General features: G+C 36.9%; 1 protein-coding gene across 5 annotated transcripts in view; it reads left to right on the top strand.

Annotated features, from left to right (window-relative positions):
* LRP1B (LDL receptor related protein 1B) overlaps positions 1-24,936 on the top strand; it is a 1,938,012-nt gene that overhangs the window by 1,102,819 nt on the left and 810,257 nt on the right. The gene's annotated exons all lie outside the window — the stretch shown is intronic.

Genomic DNA, 24,936 nt, shown 5'->3' with positions numbered 1-24,936 from the left:
AACCATCTCAACTAAAGAATCCTCTTACCTGACTCCCACTTTGCCTTCATTTCCAGGTGATAATGATAGACTCTAGTTAAACATCTCAGGAGAAGTTATTTTGTTTCAACTGAGTCATTAGTTTAAGCAGACAATATGCCATTTTGGTTGTTGGTTCAGGGGTTCATCCTCGACTGGAGCTTGAAGATATTTGAGAAAATTAGTGTGGATTCAAATGGCAACAGCATCAATTTTTGGTTGTTTTGTGCGTTTTTTTGTGACAGGAATCTGGGGAAGATATTCGCAAAATATTGTGGTGAATACAGTAAGTTTATATTCAATAATTTCATTGATTTTTCCTCAATTTATTTCCAACCTTTTCTATTCCACAGAAATGAAAGAATCATGTAACTTCATTTTTATAAAGTGTGTGTACTCATCTTTACCCTGTACTTACTGTACTTCTGATTTTAGGATATATCAAAGGCTTTATGGAAGCTCATAGTTGACTTATAATCTCTGAAACCAGCTGAAGTATTCCCCTGAATACTCTCCATGGCAACACCTGTACCAATTAAATAGTATTTCCTTCTTTTTAATAATTTGTGTCCTGTTTATGCCTAGACTGTTTTGGCCGCTGAATCACATTAGATTGATGTCCTTAGAGAATAATTTCTTCTGATTATACTATCAACAAAACTATTAGAAACAAGATATTAAGTAAGATGAGACCACCTGTGTGTGTCAATTAAGTAAGCAATAAGAGTAGGATCCAGTTTCCTATCCAAATAATTTTAATATTTTTCCCTCAAATACATTAACTTGAACTTGCTCATTGGAACCTCATCTGCCATTTCCTCCTGCCTAGCTAGTACTCGATAGCTTTCTCTAATTTATGCACATTGATTTCTCATTTCACTGTTCCTTTAATAAAAGATGTGTCACATGATAACTTGGGGACGGTCAGTGTCTGCTTCTCTCCAATTATTTTACAACAGGGGGATAAGAACTGCCCTAGAAAGGCACTGTAAAGGTCTTCTTCTCCTTTAGCCTTCATACATAATTTCAACTTATGAACACTAATCTTAGTAGAATAATTTAAAGTCTCCTTTCTCCTTTCTATAAATCACTTTTATTTTTCTAAGAATCTCCTTTGTATTACTTTGGAATTTCTGCCACAGTATACTCAAACAGTATTTGTTGAGAATTTAAAGCAATTATGGTGACAAAAATAAAAGAATTTTGAATCAAATTTTGTCTTTTCTTTTGTGACCTAAAATTCTGTATTAACATGGAATTTTTTAGTTTACATCATGGAAAGTAAAGCTCTCTGGGCTACATTATCTATCTTTCTTCCACATACAGAATTGAGCCCTTTGACAAACGTGTGGTTCCTCAGAAAATTTACATCAATATATTTATATATGTATAAGACTATTTGTAAGTTCTTATGATTTTACCTAACTTCTCAACAAAAAAATTACATGGGCCAAAATACTGGTTGAGTTTACTGAGACAGAAATTCCAAACAATTGAAAGCAGATTCTTAGTAATGTAAGTCCACATCCCCTGGATGGGGAGGCCTGGTGGCACTCAGAGGAAGGATAGCAGGTTACCAAGAAGAGACTTGATACCCTATGAGCATATACAGGGGGAGGAGGTCTCCCTCAGTCACAGTCATAGGGAAGTGGAGTAGGGGGAAATCAGGAGAGAGGGAGGAATGGGAGGATACAAAGGATGGGATAACAATTTAGATGTAATATAAATAAATTAATAAAATATTTTTAAAAATAAAAGATATCTTACATTAGTCACACACAAAAAAAGAAAAGTAAGTGCTTTATATATAGGAGATTTGACAATATACTATTAAGATTAAAGTTCCTGTGTTCAAATTACTGTCATTCTTTTTTTTTTAATTATGTTTTAAAATTTTATTTGCTTTACTTCCCACAAAAGCCCCTTCTCTCATTTCTGCCCAGTTCCATCCTCCTTCCCTCCTCCCTCCTCCTCTCCTTTCTCCTTGCCTTCTCCCTATTCCCCTCTTCTAGTTGGCAAAGAGGGCGAGCCCCCTCCCCTACCAACTGACCCCAGACTATCAAGTCTCATCAGGATTGCCTGCATCCTCTTGCTCTGTGGCACGGTGAGACACCCTTCCAGGGGAACATTGTGTAAACACTGGCAAGAGAGTCCACAGCGTTTACAGCCCTTGCTCCCCTTACCACAGAACCCATATAGAGGCTGAGCTGTATATCTACTAGAGCTAAGTGGGGGGCTTAGATCCTTTTCATACTTGGTCCATGTTTAGTGCATCAGTTTCCACTGACCCCTGAACCCAGATTTGTTGGCTCTGTTGGTTTTCTTGTGGAGCTCCTGTACCCATGAATTCCTTCCGTTCCCCACCCCACTCATCTATACATCTTCCTGAACTCTACCCAGAGTTTGGATGTGAGACTCAGCTTCTGCTTTGATCTCCTGCTGGGTACAGTCTTTCCGAGGAAACTATGGTAAGTTCCCGTTCAGCTCCCTCTCTTCAACTGCTTCTGGTGTCTCTTCTATTTGCCTTTCTGAATGAGAATTAAGCATCCTCCCTAAGGTCCTCCTTGGTACTTAGCTTCTTTAGGTCTGTGGATTGTAGTATGGTTATTCTGTAGTATATGCCTAATGTCTGCTTATAAGTGAGTATATACCATGCCTGTCCTTCTGGGGCTGGGTTACTTCATTCAGGATGATCTTTTCAAATCCCATCCATTGGCCTGAAAATGCCACAATGTTCAGGTTTTTTTTTAATATCTGTATAGTATTCCAGTGTGTAGCTATACCACAGTTTCTTTATCTAGTCTTCAGTTGAGGGATATCTGGGTTGTTTCCTGTTTCTGGCTATTATGAATAATGCTTTTGTGAAAATAGTTGAGCAACTGTACTTGTTGTATGGTGGAGCATCTTTCAGGTATATGCCCAGGAGTGGTATAGGTGGTTCTTGAGGTAGCACTATTCTTAATTTTCTGAAAAGCATCAGATTGATTTGAAAATGGTTGTTCAAGTTTTTATTCCCACTAGCAATGGAGGAGTGTTCTCCTTTCTCCACATCTTCTCCAGCATGTGGTGTCCCTTGAATTTTTTATCTTAGCCATTCAGATACATGTAAGATGGAACCCCAGAGTTGTTTACACTTCTCTGATAGCTAAGGATGTTGAGCATTTCTTTAAGTGCTTCTAGGCCATTCATTATTCGGTTGAGAATACTCTGTTCAGCTCTTTACCTAATTTTTAAATTGGATTATTTGATTTGTTGGTGTTCAATTTCTGAAGTTTTCTATGTATATACTGGATGTGAGCCCTGTGTCAGATGTAGGATGAGTGAAGATCTTTTCCCAGTCTGTATGCTTTGGTATTGTTTTATTGATGTTGTCCTTTGCCTTATAGAAGCTTGTCAGTTTTATGATGTCCTACTTTAATGTAGTAAAAATGGCTATCTTGACAAAAGCAATCTACAGATTCAGTGCAATTCCTACCAAAATACCAACACAATTCTTTACAGTCATTGAAAGAAAAATTATCAATTCATATGGAAAAACAAAATTCCCAGGGTAGTTAAAACAAACCTGAACAATAATAGATCTTCTGGAGGTGTCTCCATTCTTGATCTCAAGCTATAATATAGTGCAACAATAATAAAAATTGCATGATAATGGCATAGAAATAGACTGAGGAAGCAATGGAATCCAATTGAAGACCCAGAACTGAACCCAAATACCTAAGAACACTGGATTTTTTAGAAATAAGCCAAAACCATGCAATGGATAAAAGATAGCATCTTCAAAAATTGTGCTGGTCTAACTGGATGTCTACATGTATAAAAATACAAATGTAGCCAAATTCATCACCCTGCACAAAATTCAAGTCCAAGTGCATCAAGACCTTAACGTAAAACAAGAAGTGCTAAATCTATTAGAAGAGAAGGGGTGGGGGAGCCTTGAACTTATTAGCACAGGTGACAACTTCCTGAACAGAACACAAACAGCTCAGGCTCAAAGGTCAACAATTAATAAGTGGGACCTCATGAAATTACTAACATTCCAATCTTGAATTAAAAATACTTCATGTAATCCACACATGATAAATGTGATTATTTTTTTTTTTACAAAAGTCTCATAAAGGCTTCATGAGAATAACTGATCTGAATTTTGCCATGGTTAATTAATAATATTCCTCAGTGGGCATCTATCTCTTTAACTTTTCCATCTTAATGTACATATGTGTGTATATGTGCTTACATAAATTCTAACTGAAATAGAGAGTTGTTTTAAACCTTTAGTGTAAGGAAGGATAGATGGTAGGTGTAAGGGAAGAATCTGAGACTAAGAGGTGTAGAGTGTCAGTTCTTTATAGGGTCATTATCTTGTGTTTAAGTAGTAAAAGTTGTGAGTCAGCTGCACTCATGTTCACTTAGCAATTCTAAAGCACTTCAAATGCAAGCGCTACTGTCTTCACTTGCATATGTTCCCAAACTGAGACTGATCATGCATGAATTAACCTTTTGCAATGCTTTCATACATTAAACTCCGCGTATAGCTACTTCTATCCTCCAAATACTCCGGTGGAGACTCGACACTGCACTGATGTTTCTGCTGTCATTTGCTTATTAGGTGCAGGCCTGTTTTTATTCTTTGAAAGTTCCACATAGACGTATAATGAATTTTGATTGTTTTCACCCCTATCTTTCTCTCCTTCCCCTTGCTCTCCTGCTGAAATGTTTCTTCCCAACGAATTCACCTGCTTTTCTGTCTCATTGTGTGTGACTAGCTGAATTTAATTAGGAGTGCTTGACTAAGAATGCATGGTATGTTATTTATTGCCTATGCCTCTAAAGAAAGTAGTACCTCTTTCCCAGTCATTAGCTGCTAATAAGCCCTGGGAGACCAGTTGGGCCTCTTGAGTCTCTCCCCCAGTTCAGATGACATGTTGAGAGGCCAAATACTGTAGAGATAACCCTGATTGCTATCTCATATATCTTTTTGTGCAACTCACATTCCTATCCTCCGGCTCCTATATTCTTTCTGCCTCCTCTTCAGTAATGTTCCTTGAGTTTTGGAAGGAGCAATACTGATGTCTTCTTTAGGAAGAAGAACTCCACAAGGACTTATTCTTGGTGCTTTCTTTTGGTAGACATCTCTTCATCAACTGTTGTTAATGACTATAATAAAAAAAAAGCTTCTCTGATGAATGCTTACTGTAACACTAATTGATGGTGTTGGATATAAATATTTCAAAGGCAGCTCTATAACATGGCCATTTGGGAATAAGAAATAGGTTCCCCTAAGGCCCTATGACCTGTCTAGTAGACTCTTGACCAAGTTTACAGTGCCAGATGAGTTCCCTCCTCTGAAATGGGCTTCAAATACAATCAGAAGATGATTATGTCTCAATTATTGCACTACTAATATAAAGAAATACATGACCAAGGCAACATAGGAAAGGAATCAGTTAATTGGGGGCTTCCTTTACAGTTCCAAAGGGTAGCCCACAGACATCATGGTAGAGAGCATGGCAGGCAGGCATGGTGCACTGGAGAACTAGCTGAGACCTCACATTTGATCCACATGTTGTGAGACTGAGACTGGTATGGGCGTTTGAAACCTGAAAACCTATCTCCAGTGACACAATTGTTCCAACAAGGCCATACCTACTCTATCAAAGACATATATCCCCAAAATTCTGAGACAGTTCCCCTCACTGGGAACACAAAATACTATATGAGCCTACGGGGGCCATTTTCATTCAGACAACCATGCACCCACTATAATCAGGGCACTATTTCACAAAGCCACATCTTACCTGGGTTCACAAAGTTCACATCTGGGTAGACCTACTGATGACACGGCTTTTGTCCCCACAGGAGCCTACATAACACCTGCTGGCACCATCAAAGCTAATCAATAGGGGGGAAGTTTTGATCTAGTTATACATGTTTGTGTCCTGAAATGAAAGTATGTGATGTCTTTAACAGGGCTTGGAGTCAAGTTCTGGGGGCAAAAAAGAGCTATGACATCAGCCCATATTGTTTGAGGGCTTTAAGTGTGCCTCAGTGGTCAACAGCTCATAAGAATATAATCTACATCTTGTGCTGGATTTTCATTTAATAAACTGCAACTCATGGGAGGAGTATACATCTATATAGAATGTTCAAACTCCTTTTCTTTTTAATTTTTTTATTTTATTAATTTATTCAGATTACAACTAAATTGTTATCCCATCACTTGTATCCCCCCCGTTCCTCCCTCCCTCCCTCCCACTTTCACCCTATTCTCCTCCCCTAGGCCTATGACTGAGGGGGACCTCCTCCCCCACTATATGTGGTCATAGGCTGTCAAGTCTCATCTTGGTAGCCCGCTTATTCTTTCTTTGAGTGCCACCAGGCCTCCCCAGCAAGGGGAGGTGGTCAAATATGGGGCACCAGAGTTCATGTCAAAGTCTCTCTCTTCTCTCCACGTAATTGTGGAAAATGTCCTGTCCATTGGGTAGATCAGAGTAGGAGTTCCATGACTGCTACTTGTATTGTCCTTGGTTAATTTAATTGTTTGAGCAGACCCCCCGCCCCGGGCCCCTATCAGCCTGTCATAATGTTCTGCTTGTAGGTTTCCAGCACCCTCTGGATCCTTCTATTTCCCCATCTCCTATATTTCCCTTACCTAGAGTCCCAGTAAGATGTCCTCACATCTATCCTAATCTCTTGGTCCATTTCAAATTGTATATTGATACCCACACATCTGTACATTTAGGTACTCCTCCTGCTTTATCAGCTATTCTCCTAAATTAAACCATTCTTTCTACTTTACATGCTGCTCCACTTTCCTGTCACATGTGTTCTGCTATCCCTCTTCCATGAAGGCTTCTATTTTTGTTTCTCACTCTCCCTAGAATGGGTGCTTTCTATCTACCTGGCCTCTACAATGATTTCAAATTAAGCATATTACACTAACAAATTCATAGATTGGATTGTCTATGGGAAGGAAAACATAACAGTTGTCTTCATGGACAGTGGATACCTTATTCAGAATAATATTTTCCACTTCTAAGTGTACAACATTTTTAATGCACATTATTATTTTATGTACCTCATTTTAAATTCCAATTCATCAGTTAACATATGTCCAGAATGTTTTCATTTCCTGGACATCATGATTCTGGAAGCTATACACACATATGTGCAAGTACCTGTGTAGTAGGAATAAGAGCCATTGGGTTGTGTACAGAAGTATTAATGCTGGGTCATAGGACAGGTTGATTTTTAGCTTTTTGTGAAACCTCCACATTGCTTTCCATAGTGATTACATGAATTGACAGTTCTACCAAGAGTAGGAAAATATTCTCCATTCCACAGAACCTTGGCAGCGTTTGTCCTGTTTCCTATCTAAAAGCCATTGTTACTTGGATGAAGTAATACCTCAGCATAATTTAAACTTGCATTATTCTGATGGCAAAGGATTAGACATTAATATTTCTTCTTGTGTGAACTCTTTGTTCCCTTTCAAAGTATTTTCTTTCAACTGTCTTGACTTTTTAAAAACATTGTTTAGTCTTTTTAGTTTTTTCATATGATGTAACTATTAATCCTCTGTCAGATGGGCAACAGCTTTTTCTCACATTCTGTAGACAGCCTCTTCAACCAAGTAACAACGTCCTTGTAGTATAGAAAATTTTCAGATTATGAGGTCACCCTTGTTGGCCTTATTTCTTATGTCTATTTTGCATCTCACAGTCCTATTTTCCAGCTGTTACATTCTTTCTTCCCCCTCTTCAGTGATGTTTCTTGAGTTTTACAATGAGCAGTATTGAATCTCTTCTGTAGAAAGAAGAACTCCACCAGTGCTTACTCTTGGTGGTTTAGACTGTTAAATGTCTCTTCATTAAATGTTGTTAACGAGAATAGTAAAAAGCTTCACTGTTGAATACTGACAGCCACAGTAACTGATAGGTTTATATAGAAATATTTAGAAGGGATGTTTTACTTTCTGTAATGGCACAGACAATAAATAACTTAGCATGCATTCTTAGGCAAATAATCCTATTCAGGACTAATTTTTCTTCTAGAGCTTTCAGGGTTGCAAATTTACCATTGAGGTCTTTGATCCATTTGGAATTTATGCTTTGCTTCTTAATGAGAAAGAAGAATTAAGTTTTGATTAGTTAAGTTTAAGTTAGATACAGATATTGAGCTGCTCCAGTACTATTTATTAGAGAGAGTATTTTATCCAAAATATATATTTTAGACTCTTTGGTTAAAAGTCAGTAAGATTTAGTTAGTTTGAACTTATATCTGTGTCCTCTACTCTAATCCACTGATTCTTTTCTCTATTTTTTTGTGTGCCAGTGCCGTGTTGTTTTAATTACTATGAATCTATAGCAGATATTAAAATCAGATATTGTGACACCTCCTGTAAAGTTTCTATTCTTAAGCATTGCTTTGGTTATCAATAGTCTTTACTGTTTCCACAGAGACACAGAAACAATAGGATTGATATGTACATATACATCATATACAAACACACACACTTATATATGGAATTTATTACAGTTGTTTATAGATTGTGTTCCAGCTAGTCCAATTATGGCTGCCTACCAATTGAAAGTACAAAAAATCCAGTAGTAGTTCACAATCTGTGAGGCTGGATTCATCATCTGTTCTTCATTATATGCCAAAATCCTAAAGAAGTAAACTTTACTGCCAATGAAAAAATGATTTTTCTAGCCAGAATGAGGCAAGTAGTCAAGGAGAAAAAGGTTCCTTCTCCCATACCCTTTATAAAGTAAGTGACCAGAAGGTGTAGCATAAATTAAAGGTGCATCTTTCCATTTCAAAAGATCTGGATTAAAAGTGAGTCTTCTCATTTATCACATTATTTAATAAAGAAAAATCCATTACAGGTGTACCCAACCACTTCAGTTTTAATGAATTCTACATGTAAACAAAAGGACAGCCAAGAAGAGCTGTCACTCAAGAATGTTGAGATTTTTAAAAATATAGTTACTATGAAGAATTGTCTTGAGATTTGGATGGTGATGTATGTGGACCTGTACATTTCTTTTGGTAGGACAATAATGTTCGTGTGCCGTCAATCCATAAGCACAAGACAGCTTTCCATCTTTGAATCTCTTTTTTATTTTTCACGGTTTGGTGATGTTTATCTCAAGGGACGTTGTTGAGGCCACTGTGAATGGGAATCTTTCCCTCATTTCTTTCTCAATATGGTTATCATTAGAATTTAAAATTGTTATGTATAAATTACTAATTTTGGCATACTAAATTTTCAGTCTGACAACATTGCATTAGTGTTTGTCAGGTATAGACATTTTCTGGTGGAATCTTAATGTTATCTTATGCATGGAATTATATAATTTGGAAATAAGGATAGTTTTATTTCTTCATCTTTTTCTATCCCTTTTGTTTTCTGTTCTTGTCTTATCACTCTGGCTAAGACTTCAAACACTATAATGAGTAGAAGTGGAAAGTATGGACACCCTTTGTTGAGTTAATAAAATGAACTGGCTTTTCCCATCATGGAGCTGGAGTCTGCCTACTTAGACTGGAGTCAATACTATAGACAAACCAGAAAGACATGCTAAAAATAGCATGCAAATATCAAATATGTAATTCATAAGTAGAACTTATTTACTCTTTAGGAACACACAGTCTGCTTTTGAATGTTTCAACTAGTTAGAACAGGCCAGACAGGTGTGGGAGTTAGTCTTTACTTCAAAGGCAGCTGACCATAGATATTAATTACACATAAAACATATTTACAATATATCAGGTAGACTCATGCATCCTTGGAGTTCCCTGAATTACTTATAGGCAGTTGACTATCTAGAGTGCATTAGACAACTGAGATAGCCAGTTAGACTATCTGTCTAACTGCAATCTTTAAGTACATATAAAATTTTAGGGAGGATGGTTGTGATTGAGACAATTTTCTGGTGTGGTTATTTCCTTGCAAATTTTACAGCAGACAGGGAAAATAGGATCAGGGTGATGTAAGAATGAAACTTGGGTCAGCAGACTTTTACAGCAGGCAGTATTGAACCAAGACTTCTAGGGTCCGGCCCAGATCAGTTTTCTTTAGCCATATTTAAGCACAGCACAACTTTGGTGGGGGGGAAGCATTCAGATAAATTAACTCAGTCCCAAGTTCACAACAATTTAACACTGAGATTCTTTGCAAAATAAACCTGGCTTCTTTCACAAGAATGAAGGCTGTTAACTTAGTCTGGGCTTCTTGACTAAGATAAACAACACCTTTGGTTGTCATATTGTCCTGGCCCTAAGATACAAAGATATCACTTAGGCTATCACAAAGCACAAGTGACATCACGCATAAAAATGGCTTTACGGCATAAAAGCAGTGCTCGAGATTTAGGGAAAACACAAAAATTCCAGAAGATATGGACAGAGCCTATCTCAGCAGATAGCAAAGGATCACGAGGTTTTAAAATGACATAATCACTGCAATTCCAGGAAGAGCTGCTGTACAGGTAATTCCACTGATAAGATAATCTGTGTTTAACATTCCTGGTTCTCCAGTTCTTATCTGTTTGCACAAGTTTCTTTTAGCCCTGTACATTCAGGATTTTCCTGAGACTTGTGAGTTGTTTACACTTCTTGTCTTAAAGAGTCTCTCTCTATAATAGACTGCTTCAATACTGAGAAAGTTGTCACACATCCACACGTAATGAATTTTTTAACATGGGGACAAATTATCACTGTTCCAAAGTGCATTGTATTCAGCTCTCCATGACATGTTGTCATAAGTTACTTCTCAAGTTCCTTAACTCTTTCTGGGTATTTATATACTCAAAAGCATGTTTCTTACCACTTGTATCACTGCTTATTCTCTGTAATGTGTAGGGTAAACATTTTGAATTCCCAGAAATTACAACTGATATTTTGAATAAATTATTAAATACAGAAACAACAGAGACCAAATCGACAAATTATCAATATTTTTGCCATTATCAGTACCAATACAATGGGTAACTTAGTGTATTTATTATTTGCTTAGGTATGCCCCTTTAAGGAACATTTATAAAACAAATACAGGTTCAAAGAACAAATGCTTATTTACTTATGTTAGATATTATCAAAGCCCCAATCTCAGTGATTGTTGGACTTGGAGATTTTTATAAAGGATGTATGACTAGGTAATTCATGAAACTTTACAGTCATAGATTTGAAAATAACATCCATCACTTTAATTGTGAATCCTTGTACCAGAGAAGCACATATGAACATGTACTGCATGGCATCTATGTTGATGTGGCCAAGAACACATATTTTGATGTGTTCATAACTCTAGTGGTCATCCAGACATACTTGCCTAGAAATACCTGATAACAAGCAAGATACACATTTTAAAAGTTGAACAAGAAATTGTTTTCCTTCACAAACTTCACTTGGTCTTCTCTTAGTTGTACCAGCTCAGTTGGAGCTTGGTGTCATACATATGCTTAAAATCAAACAGAGAAATTTAAATAAAACCATTATCACAGGGCAGTGGTTGCACACACTTTTAAGCGCCGCACTTGGGAGTAAGAAGCAGTCAGATCTCTGTGAGTATGAGGCCATTCTGGTCTACTGAGTGAGTTCCAGGACAACAAGAGCTATACAGAGAAACAGTGTCTCAAAAAATCATCAAAGAAATATTTCTTTGTAAAATTACTAACTTAAACCAGCCTTGGTGGTGCACGTCTTTAATCCCAGCACTCGGGAGGCAGAGGCAGGCGGATTTCTGAGTTGGAGGCCAGCCTGGTCTACAAAGCAAGTCCAGGACAGCCAAGGCTACACAGAGAAACCCTGACTCTGAAAAAAAAATAAACATACAAATATAACAAAACAAAACAAAACATATTAACTTATTCTTCCTAAGTATAATTTTCTTCACCCTTGGGGCTATGGAGACTGCATAACAAGAAAAACATAGTTATGTTTTATTCTATATAACCATAACCATATTGCATAATATAACTGAGATATTGCTGCATATTGATAAGATGTATACACAAGTATAAAAATTAATATGAAAATATATGCTCTTGTTAAAAACTGTTTTTCTACATACTTTGTACTTCCATTTAAAAAGAATCTAAAAAAGAAATAGACAGTTTGGCCATGTGCTAATTAGCATAACAATAAACCAGATTTGTTTGGCAGTCCATAACTTCACAGATACTCATGACTCACATAGAAGACAGCCATCTGTATTACTACAATTCAGATGAATGCCTGCACAAACCAATAGGAGATCCTTAAGTGTGGAGATTTGTTTCTATCTACTCATATATGTCAAACGTAAAATTCAGAGTTCTAATATATTACATAAAATATTTCATAGTTTTATATGAGTAAAGCATATTTAGCATAAAATTTAAGTCCTAGCATCCTTAAACCTAGGATTGTCCTAAGTAAATACTTCCATTGGTCATAGTAGTTATTCTACCTAGAATATAAACCTCATTGGTTGAAGTAGAGGAAACGGCAACATAAGATCTTATAAGATAGGTAGGTTTGAGAAAACTCCAGTCACAATATATTTGAAAAGATCAATGGTAAAGTGCTTATTATGATTCTCAATAACCCTTGGTTTCCTTCTCAGCACTGAAAAAAAAAATGAGGGTGTGAAAAATTAGTACTGTACTAAAAGATTGTTCCACTCATCCTCATAAATGTGTAAGCGTCACACAAATGTGTAAGAGCCTATCTTGAGGCTCTCCTGTTGATTCCATCTCTTCTTCCTCTATTAGTGCACAATACCAAGCTGGAATTTCTGAGCATAATCCACATTTCCACTGTGCTCACTTCACAGGAGATGATATCATAAATTATGAAATTTCAGTTTAATTATATTATACTCCAAGGTAAAGAAAGAAACAAAACTTTGCTAGATCTAAGAATTAGATGGTATGGAATCCTCAAATATAGTCAAATGTTGTTATAAGATGGTATCTGTAAGTTGAAAAAATCTGGGGGAAATGCCGTAAAAAGGAAAATTGACTAGCTAAAAGAGTCTTTAAATCTAATTCTGAATAAATCCACTCCCTACTGAAAATTCTTTAAATTGAATTATGCAAAAGGGCAATAGCAACCCATGAAGCCAAATAATAATTTATTATTAATGATTGGTTTTCCAGTAGAATTATAGTTATCTAAGCTATATAATATGGAAAACTTATTTCTCTATGATAGAATGACATAATTCACTTTCTAGACCTTCTAATGTAATTTTAAATCTCAGGCTTATATTTTATCTCAGTATCTCAATTTGAGGAACTTAGTATAAAAATTGAAAATTGGATATATAAAAAATGTCCTCTTAATAGATTTTGTACCTGCATATACACCCATTTTATGCAAAGAATATATGGAACAATGTTAGTCAATTACAAGACACCATACCGTTTGTCAGATGGACTTAATTGATATCTTAGAAACTGCTAGGATCAGAAATTTCCATTTAAATTAATAAGCATAGCCAAAAGTATTTTTGAAGTGAAGGACTGAGCATATAAAGTCCATAGAGAAGGTAATGCTTGGGTTTAGGAATTTAAGGAATTTAAAGACAAGACATTAGAAAAACAGAAGATTGCTGCATCTGATAGGGGAAGAATAAGGGGATAGGATACTACTGGAGGGATATTATTAAGTGAAGATCATGAGTTAGTCTAGACCAGGTCATGCTTAACCATGTTGGCTATGTTAAATATATGAATTTTATCATGATTGATGACAGGAGCTCAAAGAAGTTTCCTTTTATTATGATGGATCTTTTTGATTATTATGAAAAAAATAAAAGGGAGGAGGAACATGTTGTTTAGAGTTCTGATACTTTTGCTGAATCTGAAATTTAGTTGAAAATAAGAAGTTGTAGGTACAGTGAGAAAGGGGAATAATTGACGCAACTGGATCTTGAGCAAGGGATGAAATAGACACCAACCTTGTCATCGATTATGGATAATGGAAGGAAGATATTCCCTTCCTACTACAACAGGATGGACAGAAAGTGATATAGGAGAGGCTTAAGGAAAAGAGGGAGTTGTTTTTCAACGTGCCCAGCCATAGAGTCAGAAAGAGGGAAGACCATTCTTTCATAGTAGATAGGCATTGCAATAGATAAAAGAGCTAGAAGATAGCAAAGAAGGAATAAGAAAGGAAGACTAGATAAGGTGGAGACGCTCGGTGAGCACAAGGTATCAGTGTCCAAGGACTGTTGCAATGTGAATCCTCAGGGAAGAGTAAAGCATCCAGATACAAGATGAGATGTTGTGTGAACGGGTAGAGGCACTAATAGCTTTTGGTGAGGCTATTGTGTTGCTAGTTACATAAGGTATTTTTATGACAAAGTAACTGAAAAGAGCAAGTGAAGGAAGGGTATATTTACAGTTCGAGTGACTATCCTGGCATGAATGTCATGGAGATAGCCAGGAACGTGTGGTAACTGGTCACACTACATCTACACTCAACAGCAGAGAGAAAGGTTGAGTACTAATGTAGCCCAGAGGATGTACCTACCTTTATGATGGATCTCTAAACTTCAGTTGACCTAGTCTATAAATTCTTTCACACACAAGTTTAAAATCAAGTTTAAGCATCACCTGGACATCCTAAAAATGCCAAAAGTTCATCTCACTATGACTTGTGTTCCATACATCTTGGGAATGGAAGCCATAGTCAAAAACTGGTTGAAGGAACAAAGAACTAAGTCTTGGAATAATTATTCTGAAATATCAGGGCACTGCATGGGTTGTATGGACCCACAAGATAGATACATAAATTCAGAAACCTAAATAATGAAGCACAAGAATCTAGACATTCTAGAAGTTACTTCAGACTGGACACTTTCAGTGATGCAGTCAGTGTGTGAGACTTGTCCAGAGATTTTTTTTTTTAATTGAGACTTATGTTCCATTCTAAGACTAAAGCCTGTATAGTAGTGGAAATCTTAGTCCAGTGTGAAAAAATGAATGAGGAAATCAATTGGTTCTTAGAGAAAAGGGAAAACAAGTAGTTTCTAGAGAAAGGGGAGTGCCTGAAGAAAAGTTGTGATGATACACAATCTAAAGCAGGCTGTCTGACTGATGACTTCCTTTCTAGTCTCAAGTCAGGTTATAGAAAACCAGGAAAAGCAGGGGAGAGAGCAACCTTTCTCCTTCTATGACCAAAGCTGTCAAACATTGCTGAAATACCTCTGTTCTATACTCCAGGAAGAAGCTACTGGAATAATGCAAAATGTGACTCTGCTTCCTCCCATTTTCATCCTATCCTTTTAAAATGGCAAGCTTATTACTTGCTAAATAATTGCCTCTGGAATCATAGGAAATAAAAAATCAAACTAAAATAGATTCATACATGATTTAAAAACATGGTTCAGAGGCATTATTGGTTGGAAGTAGGGATCAGGGCTGGCTGGGTTTAAATTTATGAGAGACCTTACTCAGCTTGCGCACTGGAATTACACTTGAGAGCTGTGGCTTGAATATTTTATTGAGTTTGAACTAAGGGAAGACTTTGCTATAACAAAACAAAACACTCCAAATCTTAGGATTCAAACCTAGGTCCTCTCTTATGGGGCACGTGCTCGACTGCTGAGCTATAGATGCAGAATTTGTGCTACTTTTTGAAACAATGCCTTGCTGAAATGCTGAGGCTGTCCTTGAATTCACTCTGATTCCCTACAAGCTTCAAACTTTGTTTCTTCTTACCGCAGCTTCCTGAGTAACTATAATTAAAGGGATATCATTTACATATACACACACGCATACACACACACACACACAAACACAAACACACACACACATACTCACCCACACACATTTAGTTTTAAACAAATTATTATTTATTATTAAATTCTGTCATATGTTTTCATGGAAGGAAAGAGAGATTTCAGATATTCTCTATGTTTCTAAAGTTATTTTCTCTTTACTAAGAGTTGGAATGCTAACTGGAATTATACAAAGTTTATATGTAATTCTTTTAGAATGATTCATAATTTATTTTCTGCCTCTTAAACAGTTTTTCAAATCATCTGCTGCTTTCTCTTTCAATACTTTACAGAGACTCTTATGAATCCATGGTCCCATAAAGTGTTATAACGGATTAGCCAGAGCACACTGGCTTTTGCTATACATGCGAACTTAAGCCAGCTCAAAGAAACAGAAAAAACATTCACAGAGACATAGATAGTGTAATGTCTCTTCAGGCCAAAAGCCAAGGCCTGAGATGTACCCCTGGGTATTATAGACATGTAATATCGTCTTCTTTTTACCCTTATCTCTGCCTCTTGCAGTATTCACATGGTCCACAGTTTCGGTCTCCTGCCAGCCTATCCTGCCTGTTCATTTGACTATGAAATCAAGTCTGCCCACTGGGTGGACACTACACCAACTGATTTATACTATAGAGAGAGGAGGTCTTAGTGACTATACAAAGCCTAGCCTATCATCATGTGTTCACTGTGACCTATTTATGTTTGAAGGAGCAGGACAGCCTACGATTAAAGCTTTGCCTGTAGTTCTGGGGCTCTCAAGAACACTAGCTTAAAGGGGCAACCTTTTTTCAGATAACCATGTGGTACAGGCCAGCCTTACTGCCTATCATATCCAATGCACTTATACCTTTGGGGAAACTATTGAGAGAGATGTTTTCAGAATCCAGAGGTGTTGACTGAGAGTGGAAGCCTGAATGTCAAGTTTAATTTCTGTGTGTTTATATATAGACTGAAAACCAAGGACAACAGAGGTTTCACGAACAACAAAAGTGAAAACACTAAACAAGTGAAAATCAATAAATAACTGTCTTGCAGGCTTAGCTAGAGAGAGAAAATTGTTTAATTGTTTATCTTCTACAAAGTTAAATAGCAAGAGCTAATGGAATTTGAATTTTAACCTCTTATAAGAAAGACTCATTACCCTTTCAGATTCTCTATTGAATTCAACAATTGCATTGTTAAATATTTAATATTCTCACTTTAATTCTGAGTAAACTTTAATTATGCTATATAATGTGGAAAATTGCTTTCTTGTTCAAATTTGTACATATAATGGAAGAAAATATAAAATTGTATTACAATTGATGCTCTTTGGATAGCACTAAATTACAATAAGAACAAGAAAACAGAATTAAGGCCTCAGTATAATCCTTTCAAAGAAATTATATAATATTTTCCTGAAATGGAACCAATTTAGTTATCATAATCAATAAATGATTATTAAACATTAAGCATTTGCTGGGCCATGATCAGATCATGATCGATATTCTCAAGTTTGGCACGTGTGATTTCTAGCTTTGCATTCACCCTCTCAGGTAGTCCTGTTGTCAACACTCTTATGTGAGACGTGTTACAGTGGAATTTCATTTTTAGAGTTAAAATAATGTTTTATAATTTTGAAAACTATTCAGAAATCTCTCATCTCTCCCTTAACTCCATTATTACATTCTAACAGAATGAAAGGGGGGACAGACAGTGACACAAAAGCTTATTTAGCAGTATACCTAAAGAGCATGTGTCCTGAATGAATGCTTGTTTGTGGCTTGGTGTTCCACGCCCCCCAACCCCCATCACGGGAAGTCTTACCTGTCTAGGAAATACCCATTTTACTCTCTATGTCCCTGGATGCTAGATGTCTCACTTAGAGTTACCCCAGTATCTTCCCATGAGCCTACCTCATCCTCGGGTCTCCAGCTTGTCTGAGAGATGTCTCCCTCGGTGCTCCTTCTCTCTCCCAGCCTTCTCTCTTCCCCTCTCTGCTCCTCCCACACCTGATCCTCATCCATATTCCCCTGTCTACCCTCTCTCCCAGTTCTCTCTCTGCGTCTGCTTCCAATGTCTATGCTATTTCCATTTCTGTGGGAGATTGAAGCATCCTTCTTTGGGCCCTCTGTGTTACCTAGCTTCTTTGGGTCTGCAAATTGTAGAATGGTTATCCTTTACTAAATGGCCAATATCCACTTATAAGTGAGCATATGCCATGTGTGTTTTTCTGGGTCTGAGTTACCTCACTCAGGATGATTTTTTTCTACTTCCACCCATTTGCTTGCAAATTTCATGATTTCCTTGTTTTTAATAGCTGGCTAGTATTCTGTTGTATAAATGTACCACATTTTCTTTATCCATTATTCAGTTGAGGGACAACTAGGTTATTTGAGTTTCTGGTTACTATGAATAAAGCTGCTATGAATATAGTTGAGCAGGTATCCTTGTGATATGGTGGAACATCTTTTGGGTATGTGCCCAGGAGTGGTATAGCTGCGTCTTAAAACTTCAATCAAAAATTTACCCTGCCTGCAAGGTATGCAGGGATAAAGATGGAGCAGCGATTGAAAAGATTGTAACAGATACAGAGAGCCACAGCCAAACATTAGGCAGAGCTCATGGAGTCTCATGGAAGAGTTGGGGAGAAGGATAGGGGGACTTGGTTGAGACAAGAACTCTACAAGATGACCAACAGAATCAACTAACCTAGGCCCATGGGAGCTTACAAAGATGGAAGCACCAAGCAAAAAGCATACATGAATTAGACCTAGGGTCCCCTACACATATGTAGCTGCTGGGATGTATAGCTTGAACTTCATGAAGCAGTTGGAACAAGAACTGTCTCTGACATGGAGTCTGTTGCCTGCTCTAGGATCACTTTCTTTTAGCTGGACTGCCTTGTCTGGCCTCAGTGCAAGAGGATGTGCTTACTCCTGATGCAAATTGAGGTGCCAGGGGCAGGGCAGGCATATATGTGGGCTCTCCCTTTTTTGAAGATAAGGGAAGGAGAAAATGGGGAACAGGGTGGAAGGGTGGAACAAGGAGGAGATTAGGGAAAGGGATGGGATCAGGAAATAAAGTGAATAAATAAATAAAACTGTAAAAGTCTTTCATAGATTCCCGTCATTCTTGGGGGAAATGTGCTTAATCCCCCTCAAGAACAGTCATAGGGGAGGGGAATAAGGGGGAAATGGGAGGGAGGGAAGAATGGGAGGATACAAGGGATGGGATAACCATTGAGATGTAACAAGAATAAATTAATTAAAAAAAAATTTTAAAAAAAGGAAGCTTACCAAATGTCTGGGCACGGTGGTACACACCTTTATTCCCAGGACATGGGAGGCAGAGGAAAGCAGATCCCTGTCAACTTGAGGCCAGCTTGGTCTACAAAGTAAGTCCAGAACAGTAAAGGCTATACACAGAAACCCTGTCTATAAAAAAAGAAACAGAAAAGAGAAATGCTTAATCCTTACCAAGCTTTACAAGATGCTAGGTTCTGTGGATTTGTCGTGCTAAATCTCACATTAATGCATTCTTTGTTCTTATGCTTCTCATAATTTATTTCAAATTCTTCATGATTCAAATGCTTAGGCTTTCTTTTTCTGGTTTAAGATTTGTTATCTCTTTCAACTTGATATTAAATAGAGGCAATTGTAGTAACTACTCCTCAAGTTTGCTGTCAGAATGAAATAAAACAATTCTTTCAATGCCCCCTGGGCAGGAACAAATTTTGTCAATGCTGTGAAAGTAGATACTACTGGCCAAATTCTTATATTTATCACCAAACACCAAAGAAACAAACAAATTCAACAAACAAACAAAAACTTGTTTTATGGTGTTAGTATGTATAATAATTGTTTTGCTTTAAAATTTAGGGGTGATTGGAGCCCTCTCTGTATAATACACTGTCATTGTCTGTAATAGTTCATTAGGGAGTTTTGATCTACAGGGAAATTTACCAATGATTTGGAAAGATTCCTGCTTCCTTCCACCATGTAAAATGTACACATATAGAGTAATACAAGACTCCACATACAGTTACTAACATGTCAAAATAAATTCTGCTCACCATATGTGTTGCATAAGCAGAGAATTTTGGACTAGATGTGAGGAGCCGAAAGCCCCAAAGCATCAGTGTCCTTTATGTGGTTTTAGGAAAACATTTTAAGAATAAATGCCATACTTATAGTATTGTTTTCTTTTGGTCTAAGAGATGATTATAGTTAAAATAGAAAACTAGAAGAACATTCAAATTAAATAAACTCAGTAAAAGAATTCTTGATGTAATTGTATGTTTAGGATGTATAATAATATATATATATGTATATAAAGAGGCTCCTAAAATAGCTATGGAGAACAATAACAAAGGCAGAATTGACATTCTCAGAGAGTAGAAGAGAGAGCAGGACAGAGCTGTTCTCCATGGGTCACTATACACCAGCGTTTGTCAACTTTCTTATTGCTGTGACTTCATGATGCAGTGACCCCAACCATTAAGTTATTTTTATTGTTATTTAAGAACTGCAATGTTACTACTGTTATGAAGCATGATGTAAATCATATTTTCCAGTTGTCTTTAGGGGTCATAGCACACATGTTGAGAATCTCTGGAAAAAGAGGTGGCTGCTATACAGAGCCCTCCTTTGAGGAGGCTACAGATGGTGACTGAGGAGAAGCTGTTAAATGAATGCTGTAGATGCTCAAAATCAAGAGTTAACTAACTCTCTCTGGCTGAAGAAATCAATCAGCAATTAAGAGCACAAACTGTTTTTACAGAGGACCAGAATTCAGTTCCGACTGGCTCACAACCACCAGCAACTCCAGCTAAAGGAGACCCATCACTCTCATCTGGCCTTCAGAGTTACTGCACTCATTTCCACTAACCCACAAATAGATGCACATAGTTACAATAAAAGTAACCTTTTTATAAAGGACTTAAATCTTCAAAAAACACATTGAGAAAAAAAAGGATGAAACTTAATCACAAATGGCATTTTTATTTACTTTGTATGCAACTTATGAAGTAGGTTTGTGAGCTTTCCTCTGGATTCTAAGCCCAAAAGGTTCTAACACCAAAAGATGGAACTATGATATTTCAGATCAAAAAGCATAGCTTAATCTAATTAGCAGAAAAACCAGACAACTACACATTGAAACACTCAAAGCAACTCTCTGTTGTTTAGATGTGTTAACACAAACAGCAAAGAAAGGCCCAGTAAAGTGTTTCAAAGGAGTAGCAAGTGAGGAAGAGCTATGCTGGCCTGCATTATAAGCAACAGAACTCATTATGAAGAATCCAGGGAAGTGAAATGATCCATGCAAGGAGGCAAACTGTTGGACCTCCAGCATTCCGTAAAATCATGAGTGCAACATCAGCTTGTGCTACAGAATGAGACCCTCTCTTACACTGCAAACAAACCAACAAAACAAAGCACAAACCGCTATTGGTTAGCAGTCAAAAATAGAACAATAGTAGCACTAATGTATGCTAGTCAACATATCGATGATGACAGATGCACTGTGGTTATGAGATGATGCTTTTGTTCTTAAGAAGCTTGAAGTAAAGTATTAGCTGGAAAGGGTCACGATGTCTATCATAACTTCAAATGATACAGAGTCTATCTATGACAAGCAGCTGGCTAATAAATTTTGAAGAACTGGTAAATCCAAATGTAGACCACATCTGGTCATACATACTACTATAGGTAAAAATTCTGTTTAGACTGGAAATTTTTTTGAAATAATGAGACCAAAAATGGCATGAGATCCATGCTGTTCTACTGGCCATGGTAAGACATGCAAATCAAATGTTTCGTTTCTAAATGAGTTATTTCTATATTGTAATATCTGAAAATAATAGAATAATAAGGCTAGGGAAATAGTATTTAGTTTGGCTAAAATTCAGGAAATATAAGAAAGAAAGGTGATTTTTTTTCAGCCTAGTGTACAGTTTAGCTTTTGTTTTCCAATTAATAATATAGGTGTTTTTCTGTTATAACAGTTTATTGTATAGTCATAGTTGACCTGATACTTGGGATTACAGATTCTATATAAGTCAATATGCTTGGCCTTAGATTTTTTCTCTTTACATGAATCATTGAAGCAAAATTAAGCAGAAATGAAAGTGGACCGCAACAGAACATGCTTGCTCTCATAATACACACCTGTACCAAATGCTGTAGCCAGGAAGTCGTCTTTGGAAACTCCTTCTGCATTAGTTAATTGCGTTTGTGATAAATTTGTAACAAAAAGCAACTTACGGAAAAAATAGTTTATTTATTCTCTCGGTTACAGGGGAGGCTGGGAGTGATTCTACAATGGACAGAGCGGCATGGCACAGCAGTAGATAGCCAGAGCAGGAAGCTGAGGGATCATATTATTAACACTCTACAGAGAGAGAAACTTAGACTTGAGATAAGGCTACAAACTCTCAAAGTCTGTCCTTAGTGACATGCTTTCTCCAATAGGGCTCTCCCTCATAAGGGTCCCAGACCCAACCTAAACAGCCTAGGACATAGAGCTCAAGTATTTGAACCCGTTGGGAGTTTTTCATTCAAATTAAAGTGCTTCTGGTTCTTAGATTCCAGCTAAATGTGAGACTAGTAAATCATACTCAGGGAGGTTCTTTTTGGTGTAAAGAATAATTTTCAGTACTCCCAGGTACTAGGTATTCTACAGTCTGTTGGAAGTTTAATCTTCTGGCTCAGCTTTGTTTTACATATTCAAAATCATCCTGATTGCCTTCTTTTTTTTTTAATTAATCTTATACTGAAACAATAAAATGTTAGTCACTCAACACGCAGAGTACATCATATATATAGTAAATTATAGATGCACAAAAACAAGAGCAAATATTCACACACATGAGGAAAAACAGATTTTCTCAGGTATGGGTTAAATTTATTTTAGAGTTATTATGACCAGGTTTTTTTTTATGATGGTGAATGTATCTATAAATCACTTGTATCAGCCCTGAAGTTTTAGTTCTATATCACTGAAAACTTGCAGACAAAATAGCTCGTGTATTGTACATTATAACCTAATTCATAGCAATAAACCATTCTTCATCAGAAGTACCAAGAATCAAATTCGATGTCCTCCTCTTGATGGATAACTTTATTCTTATTTGTAAAGTTTGACCCAACCAACCATTTGAATTCTTCATGCAATGTTTCTCTCAGATATCTGTAGATAGATGTCTGTTTTCTCTGATCTTGGACCTCTGACCTCTACTAACATCTGACCTCCTCTGTCCTACTTTCTCTTTTGTCTATTTCTAGAAGTGTAGGCCTCCAGTTTTCTTGTCTCTCCTCTACTCTCTTTATTCTGGATATGATCCAATAAGGTCAACTCAAGGCTCCAGATAAGTCTGCATTTCCAGATGGGTCTTTGCTTTTTTGTTATTGTGTTTGTTTCCTATGTATTTTCGATTTATTTCATTTTATGTATATAAGTGTGTTTCCTACATGTATGTCTATGCCTAATGCTTGAGGAAGTCCAAAGAGGCTTTCAGACACCATGATACTGGAGCAGTAAACTGCATTGTGAGTGCTGAGAACTGGGGACCCAGGTCCCCAGAACTGCTCTGGTCAACATTATGTCGCTTTATATCTATACAATCTCCGAGTATCACACAGTCCAAGATGTGCCAGCTTGTGCCGCCCTCAGTACATACACAATAACAAGTTATCTTCAACCTCTGTGAAATGAGCAAATCTGAAATGGGATGTACATAAATCAGACTCTTTCTGCCTGTGGGGCAGATCTACAGTAATGGCGGTACTCCTTATGTATTCCTCTAGTTTATTTTCTATAAAAGAAGAAAGGTATTCCTATGGAAATTTAACTTGGGTGAGATATAATCAAAATGGCTAAGACTGAGAAACTGAAGATGGCAGAAGTGTGCAAGTGACAGAGAGGGAAATGAAGAAGGAAAGAAAGAGAGAGTGCTGGAATATGTTCATGGATTTTTATTTAGTCTTTACCAAAATAGAAAGCTCTCTATTTGAATGGACCGCCATTTGAAATGCTTAACTTGTTGAGATACTCTAATCTTTCAATAATTCATAAGAAACTCTGGCTCCTATTAGTACAGAACTCTACACATTTATGTTTAAAAGCCTCCCATGCAGAAAGAACTAAGTTACGATTACAACTTAAATAATACCTTTTAGTTTGAAAGATGCCCCCATTGTTTTAGATATTTCAAGAATTTTGAGAAAAGTAACTAAAAACTGTTTCTTCAAGTTTGTAAAATCCAATATTCTCTACTCCGGGCAATCTTCATATCGCTCAGTCACTGTAAATTAGATTAGTTTTGAGATTATATTTAAGTCAAGGCAAGATGGTCCTCTCTTTACAAACGCAATTAAGTCTCATGAGTGGAAATCTTGTTAACTATTGTCAGGATAATTGAAATTGATTTGTGTTTACTAAACATTGTGAATACTAATCAAATATTAAACACTCAAGTGTTCCAGGTGCATTTAAACGTTTGCCCCTCTCAGAACTGCTTAAAAAGATTTCTTGTCCCAGAAGTCAGCGTTCTGTTTCATCATTTTCTTCAAAATATATTAAGTGAAATAGAGAAGCGTCCTTCATTGCCTTCATGCAATTCTCTTATTTGGGAAACATTTGGAATAGGTCTGGGAATTGTGTTATTATGTTTTATTTTCAGTGATGCAGAGACCAAGTCTACTCTTTCCTTTCTTCACTCTAGTCCAGTTTTGCTGTTCTCTTCCCCTCACAATGCACAGAACTACACAGAATAGGTTTTATAGGACACAGGTATTACCAACAATTTGGAAAGCAGATTGGAGATAAAGTCTGGAGGCTCACATGCCCTGGCCTGGTGACTTGGCTTGCTTCAGTAGCTGGGACTGAGTAGGATGGACACACTGGCTCTATGAATCTTAAAGAAACCCTGCTGATATAAAAATAAACCCACCAAAGTCATTAGTTTTCAGGGAGTTTTACAGTGGTTGCTTAACCTGCTCCCTTACGCCCTGCAATATTCATTAGCAGATTTGTCTGTTTATAGCTGATATTATATGGAAATGGTTATGGGAAGCTAGCAGATGTAACTCGTGAAATAAATTAGAAGGAAAGTTCTGCATTTTACAGATGGCTCTTTCAAATATGCTTCCTCTCCCTTC

The sequence above is a fragment of the Acomys minous genome (genome assembly GCF_964271855.1).
Source record: "Acomys minous genome assembly, chromosome: 10".
Taxonomy (NCBI): Eukaryota; Metazoa; Chordata; class Mammalia; order Rodentia; family Muridae; genus Acomys; species Acomys minous.
Note: the sequence above shows the minus strand (reverse complement) of the source record. Positions and strands in the feature narration are given on the sequence as shown.